Below are 8,111 nucleotides of genomic sequence, written 5' to 3'. Positions count from 1 at the left end.
ATGAGTTACGACTGCTTTGTTGAAGAAATGTTGATAGTTAGAAATGAGGATAGAAAAAGTGTTAGTGCAGAATGGAAATAATTGAAAAGTGTCTGCTGCTGTGTAATTTATTGGGATGAGATGCTAATAAAAAGCTGGGCAGTTTAAATCTATCAATTGTTTCTTGCACAAAAAATGGGTAATCTCTTATAGTAAAGATTAACAGTCATAAAAAGGTCCTATTTTTTGTGTGAGAGGATATTTTTGTTATTTTTTTGTTTTTTGTTTTGTTTTGGTTTTTGTGGTGGGTTTTTTGTTTTGCTTTGTTATTAAATCTAAGAGTTACTAGTTGCTGGTTTTTTTTTTTGGCTCTCATTTATTTATTTATTTATCTATCTATTTATTTATTTATTTATTTATTTATTTATTTATTTGGCTCTCATTTGTATCTGACAAATTACTATGTACATTTTTAAACAGTTAACCATCGTTTTTCCAGAGACTCCTCCCATTTTGATCAAGTGTCTCAGTATAACTGAATAACCTCATCCCACTCGGAAATAGGCCAGATTCCATTGGGCTGCACATTGGGGGGAGAGTTCTTCAAGTCCCACATCTTCACAGGAATCTTCCAGGCAGGTCTTACCATAGTTGGCTTCAATGTATTCAACGGTTTCACAAGGCACATGAACCTTCATGTCAACAAATTATGTCCAGCACAGTGTAAACTTGGGAAACAGGTATTTAAATTTTTTTCCCTGATTTGGCCTGAGTGCCTCCATTCCACATATGGTCAGTCTCTTCATAGAAGAAAAAAATGCCAAGCTTCACATCATCTTTTCCCTGGAAAGATATTTCCAAGCTGTCTTCTACCTTTCCAAATTTGTGTTTGAGTGGAAGGCCTGCATCCTGAAATGCTGAAATAATATCTGCTTTGTAATCTTGTATAAAAATCCCTAGATCAACATATTTGCTCTAAGGAATAATGTTGCACTGGCGATACCAGGCCAGACAAGTGCCACTGCTCATCCAGAATCGAACTCCCAATTTCTTTAACGTTTTGGCTGCTAGCTGTAATAATTCCTTTGCACTCTTCCGAAAAGCTATGGCTTCCGCAGTGTTATCATCAAGATATTGCTGAAAGAATGCTTGAGCTTTTTTATACCTACACTCACTAAATCTCAAGTATGGTAATTCCTCTAGAAAGTGCATTGGCTCTTTTGGAATGTGAACTTCTAGTCCATCAATGGTAATTTGTTGCAGTTCTGGTCTGTCAAAAGCTCCAGGATAACGACCAAAATGCAATTTTCAAAAAGGAACAAATTTTCAGTAAATATGGCCTTTGAGTGGCAGATGGCCATCCCAGAGGTAGTTGCCACTCCTTTCATGAAAGATCACCAGGTGGATGGCATGAGCAGCCAGTTTACAGATATGTGCAGGGGGATTTCCGTTCCAGAAAGCGAGTCTATTCCATCTAGACGAGGATCTTTGCTCTGAATCTTTACACACTGGAATCCCATATTCTCAGCTATACGAAACCAGCCTTCTTCATTCTTCCAAAGGTGATTCTGTAGTGCAAATGTCGTGAAGTCCCGTGGAACATAGAAAAACTTGCAGTCTGTAGTGTTGCCATATGAAGTATTTTTTTATTTGTTCAGAGTTTTTACTGATCAATTCCAGAATCAAAGGATCAATTAAGAACACTGGTACGTTCTGACTTGATGTCAGCATAATAAATTTTTTAACTGCATGCCACTGGGTGCTATCAAATCCAATTCTGTTTCCTTCGGCCTTGGATGAACCAGTTCCATTCTTTGCTGATAAACAGTGCTTGTAGTAGTACAACTGAAACAGCAGAAATGCAGAACTTGCTAAAGTTTAAAGGGCCAAAACCACATTTTTATTGATTCTACTCATTAGTCTGCAGTGATTATTTGTTTATCTTTTGAAAGGAACTCAGTAGTTCTCATCGTTTTGGAGAGGAATATAGCCAATCTTGCTTTCTCTTCACTGCTCATTGACAGAGGAATCACGTTATTTCAAACACTTCAAGTGTTTTCCTTTCCGAAGAGTAGCGTCGGCAAGCTTGCTTTACAGCACGCACTGTAAAAGGGCTAGTTGCTGATTTTTGAGAAGTAGATCCTCAGAACTTTATCCCAGGTATATCTTGGGGAAATTAAACCTCATCCATTCCATTGACAAATCAATGACTTTGTTTATTTTCTACAATTTATCTTCTATTTATTTTTAAATGTGAAACAATTTCTCATTCTTCCATTTCTTTCATAGTGTGCTATTGTAGAGATAATGGTGTGGTAGAATAGCAATTCTAAAGGAAATCAGTGAAAACATTAGTAAGATGTTAGGCTTATAATGTTCAGCTTTTCTTTATTAATTTATTTTTAGTTATTAAATTGTTGTTGTAATGAGCCGTCGAATTGCCTGCGACTTTTAGCTACCCTATGCACAACTGCCCTAAACCCTATTCTAACCTGTGCCAATCTCACTGTCTCCAACACACATTCCCCCATTACTCCAGGATCTTCCTCTCTTGCGCTGTCCCTCCACCATCCCAAACATGATGTCTTTCTCCAAGGATTAGTCCCTCCTTGCAACATATCTGGAGCATGTCAGATGAAACTTCAAAATCGTTGCCTCCGAAGAATAGCCTAGTTTAACCCTCTCAAGGATGAATCTGTGCATTTTCTTAGCAGTCCATGGTATATTCAATACTTTTCTTCAGCACCACAGCTCAAAGGCATCAATTTTCCTTCTATGCTCTGTAGTCATTGTCCGACTCTCTGATGATGCATAGCAAGTGATTATAAAGACCATGGTCTGTATCAGGCACACTTTAGTCTCCAGAGTGATACCTTTGCTTTTCAGTACTTTGGAGAGGTCCCTAACAGCAGACTTTCCCATTGCAATTTTAATTTCCTGGCTTCTGGTGCCAAGAGTGTTGATTGTGCAGCAAGCAAACTAAAGCTCTTAGCAATCTCAGTTTCTTCACCATCCATCCTGATGCTGCCAATTGGACCAGTGGTGAGATGTATTCATTAAATTCTTGTTGCTATTTACCTTAAAGGTTGCACTGATTCATAGCTGATCCTCTAGCCTGCACAGGCAGTAAATCCATGTGGCAGGATATTGTCCATCTTTCTACTGTGGAACAGGTTGTGAGTACCAACCATAGATGTTTGAGTTTGAAGAAAAACTCTACCACTAAGTCACCAGGCAGCACATACAGGAACTTACTGGGTTTGTTCCATTATCACATACATTTTACAAAGTATATTATTCAGAATCTAAGTTCAGTGACATTATTAATTAAGCAGAAGGAAAGCACTTAACAAATATACTCATATCTTATATCAGGTAAGGGAGCTCTGGTAACTTATTGTTTAGGAATTGCATTGACAATGCAAAGGTACATGGTTTGACTCTACCAGTTGCTCCTTGGAAGCCAGATGAACAATATCCTCCCATGTGATTTACTGTCTCTGAAAAACATTGCAAAATTGAAAAATTGGAGGGTAAGGACCATTCTACCTAATATACTTTAGAATTATTTCCTTTCGTTTTTGCAAGTAACTTGAATTGGAGATGACTAAAAAGACTATTATACGGAAAATATACGGATATATGACAGGGATTGAAAGACATCAAAGTAACTGAACAAAAGGTGAAATAATCATAGAACCACAGATAAAGGTAGGAATCATACAGGGAAAGACTTTTAAATTATTGTGTTGATTTTTTTATTCTGACCCTAGGAAAAGAGCTTATTAAAAATATACATTCTTGAGAAGTTTTACTGTTTCACGATATTTTTTAAAAATGACTTAAAATTATTTGAGAAGAAATTGAAAAAAAAATAGTTTATTCACAACCAACAGTCATGTTAGCAACAGTCAATAAATATAAAGACATGTAGCATTGGAAGTGGCTGATATTCAAAGATCTCTTTAAAGTTCTAAGAAACAAGTACATCTAAGGATATATTAAAGATTGAGGTTCACCTAGCCTAAATAATGTTATTTTCAGTTGCTTCTCATATCTCTAAAAGTTGGACAATAAATAAGGAAGACGGAAGAAGAATTGATGCCTTTGAATTGTGGTGTTGAAGAAGTGTATTTACTGTCAGAAGAACAAACAAGCTTATCTTGGAGGAAGTTTAACCAGATTTCTACTTGGAGGAAAGAATGGCTAAACTTCATCTTACATATTTCTAAGACATATTCTCATGACAGGGATTTCAAATGTGATTCAGGTCTGTTGTTTATAAAGTCATTATAATTTATAGCTGGATAAATAACAATAAAGCTGACCAAATGGATATACATTCAACCTTACTTTCATTCTCTATAGAATTACACATTATTAAATCTACAAACAATATTTTTAATTGTTAATGACTAAGGAGGAACAATAATATTCCAGTAACTTTCAAAATTTGTCCAAATAGAGTTCAGTAAGTTTAACAATACAAAAAATCCAGAGGTGTTTTTTTTTAAATTTTAAATAGCAAAGTTAAATAACTTATGAGATAAATCATATCTAAATTGAATAGTTATATGTATAGATCAATAATAGGGAATAGAATAAATGTTAAAATGTGTATTATATATCAAAGCAGTAACAGATTTTAAGATTAAGTATTATGTAAGTAAAACATAAAAAATAATAAATTGCATCTAAATCACCTCTACATAAAATGAATAGGTAGAAGTGGGGGGGGAAATTAAATTCAACCCCCCAAAAATGTTGATAGAAATACAAATAAAAAAGCTTAAAGTACCTAAAACTCTTTGAAAAGCAAGTATTTTCTAGATGAGGAAAGTAATTAGAAAGACATTTGTTGAATGAAGAAAATGTTTCCCCTCCCCGCCCCCAAAAAATCCTAGTCTGTACCATTCTTTTCAAACAAGAAAATCTTAACTTTGGAAATATAATCAAGATCAAGTAAAAGTGTAAGAAAAAGCTAGGTAATTTAAAAAATATCCTAGATTACAAACTCGTGTCATTTAGAAGAAATTCTTTAAGTGACAAATAGAAAATGCAATTTAAATAAATTAAGTAACTGAATAAGATGTGAGTTATTACTGTTTATACCTAGGAATGAAAAATTAAAGAGAAATGACTTTTCACTCTATGTAAAATATCTGTTTTAACACCTCTCAAGTAAATTTTTCAGTGATACTCATAATAGCAATTGACTTACAAAGAAGATCAGTTCATATAAAGTTTACTTAAACTTAAGGACCAAACACTATTGGCAATGATTAAAAATAATTGGAAGATATCTACTTACCAAACTGAATGGAAGAGATACCTATATATGTACCCATTCCAAGTAAAGATAATGCAATAGAATGTAGAAACTACAAAATAGTACCACTGATATCAAGCATAAGTAAATTTTTGTTAGAAACACTTGCAAAATAATATTGCAATACATGTACACAGGACAGTCAGAAATTCTGAAAAAAAATAAAAAATGGACATAAACAAAGGAAAACATTGCTGATGTCAAATAGATATTGACTCAATGGAGAAAATATCAAAAAGTTGTTTGTATGCTTTCTTGATGGGGCAAAGACAATAAATTAAGTGGATAAAAAATAATAGATAACACTGTGAATAATAGGAACTCCAGTTTACTTACATGTGCTCAAGTGTAACTTGGACAAGAACAAAGAGACAGTCATTTAAACAGAACAAGGGAATACTGCATAGTTTAAAATCAGGAGAAAAAGGTGTTAGGATATTGTCCTTTACTATATATATTCAGATTTTGTGCTGAGGAAATAATTTGAAATGCAGGACTATATAAACCATTCCAAAGAAGGGTGACCCAACAGAGTGTGGAAACTATAGAACAATATCACTGGTTTCACATGCAAGCATGATTCTGCTGAAGATTATCCAAAAATGACTGGAACAGCACATCAACAGAGAACTGCCAGAAGTCCAGGCTGGGTTTAGAGGGGTCATGGTACTAGGGATATTGCAGCTGATGTTAGGTGGATCTTAGCTGAAAGCAGGGAATACCAGAGGAATGTCTATCTGTGTTTCATTGATTATGCAAAGGCATTTGACTTTGTGGATCATAACAAACAGTGGCTGACTCTGAGGAGAATGGGGATCCCAGAACACTAGATTGTTCTAATGAAAACCTATACTTGGACCAAGAGGAAGTCGTCAGAATAGAGCAAGGAAACACTACATGGTTCAAAACTGAGAAGGGTGTATGCCAGAGATGTGTCCAATCTCCATACCTTTTCAACCTGTATGCAGAACACATTATCTGGGAGGTTGGGCTCAATGAGGAGAAATGTGGCATCAGGACTGGTGGAAGATCTATCAATAATCTGTGTTAGGCTGGTGACGCAACCCTGCTTGCTGAAACTGAGGAGGACATGAAGTGCTTCAATATGGATTGAGGCTCAAAAGCAAGAAGACAAGGATTCTCAACACTGGACCAATTGGCAGAATCAGGATGGATGGTGAAGAGATTGAGATTCTTCACAGCTTTAGTTTACTTGGCTCCACAGTCAACACTCTTGGCACCAGCAGACAAGAAATTAAAAGACTTATTGCGATGGGAAAGTCTGCTTTTTAGGGACCTCTCCAAAGTTCTGAAGATCAATGGTGTCTCACTGGAGACTAAGATGTGTTTGATAGAGGCCATGGTCTTTGCAATCACTTGTTATGCATCAGAGAGTTAGACAATGACTAGGGAGGATAAAAGGAGAATTGATGCCTTTGAGCTGTGGTGCTGGAGAAGAGTACTGAGGGAACCACGGACTACTAGGAAAACAAACAGATTCATCCTGGAAAGGGTTAAATTGGGCTGCTCCTTGGAGGCAAGAATACTGAGGCTTCTTCTGACATACTTTGCACATGTTGTTAGGAGGGACCGAACTGAGGCCTTTGAGATGTGGTGTTGGAGAAGAGAATTGAACATCCCTAGGACTGCTAAAAGAACAAACAAATATATTTTGGAGAAAGTGTAGCCAGAGTGGTCTTTGGAGGCAAAGATAATAAAGCTTTACCTCACATGCTTTGGGCATGTTGCATGTTGTTGGAGAGGGACGCAATGCTTGGTAAGGCAGAGAGTCTGTGAAGTAAAAGAAGACCCTCAACCAGGTAGATTGACAGTGACTGTTGCCATGAGCTCTAGCATGACAGGAAGTGTGAGGATGGCACAGGATAAAACAGGGTTCAGATCTTTTGTTCATAGGGTTGCTATAGGTCAGACTTGACTCAACAGTACCTGACAGTAACAACAACCAGACAAGTAACCAACAGAACTTTCTATGATGTGGATTCTCATTTATGGAAACTTCAAATTCAGCATAATAGAACAATACTCCATAGATAGAATTTCCAATTGTTTCTCTTAAAATTAACCTTAAAAATCCTTCCATCTTGTGGTGTTTTGACCCTTTTCCCTACAATTTAAATTTTCTAGTCTGTTATAAAAATATTAATTTGAACTTTGTTTTCATTTTTCTTTGAAATTTAATGATGGAAAGGATATTTCTAAATGTAAAGTTACAAGTTAATATTATGATATTAAATAAACTTTTTCCAAATTCTGGTCACTAAGAAGGCTATCAGAGATAATAAATCTTAGAAGTTAAACAAGGTATATAAGAGAAGGTAGAACAAAGATTAATCAAAGGTAGGTCTGGTGAAGGAAAAAGCAATGTATAATGGAGTTAATGCGATATGCTAAATAATTGCATTGTCGTTATTGTATACCATGAATCAGAACCAACTAGTAACTGACCCTAAAGTGGTTTTTTGTTTTGTTTTGTTTTTTTATTTTTTAATTTTTAATTTTTTTACAGAGGTTTTGGATTTCCATTCATTCATTGCCGCAATTTTCTCCCTTCCCACCCCTACCCACCAGCTTGCTTCCCCCTCCGAAGAGAGCAAAAAGAACAAAAGAAAAAAATCCCTTCATTAGTATACAATTCCCACGTCCCTTCCCCCCCACCCCCAGCCCCAGTACACTTCTCTATGCAACCTTAATTCTGGATTCCTGTGCTAACCATAATACTCAATCATATATCACTTCTAATCTGTTCTTTCCCTCATCTGTTTCAATACAATATACATAATTT

At 35.6% G+C, this 8,111-nt stretch overlaps 1 pseudogene; it reads right to left on the bottom strand.

Annotated features, from left to right (window-relative positions):
* Window positions 1–505: 505 nt before the first annotated feature.
* On the bottom strand, window positions 506–1,896 carry LOC102856695 (annotated as a pseudogene).
* Window positions 1,897–8,111: the final 6,215 nt, after the last annotated feature.

The sequence above is a fragment of the Elephantulus edwardii genome, unplaced genomic scaffold, assembly GCF_000299155.1.
Source record: "Elephantulus edwardii isolate Elephantulus edwardi_28Jun2011 unplaced genomic scaffold, EleEdw1.0 scaffold00034, whole genome shotgun sequence".
Lineage (NCBI taxonomy): Eukaryota > Metazoa > Chordata > Mammalia > Macroscelidea > Macroscelididae > Elephantulus > Elephantulus edwardii.
Note: the sequence above shows the minus strand (reverse complement) of the source record. Positions and strands in the feature narration are given on the sequence as shown.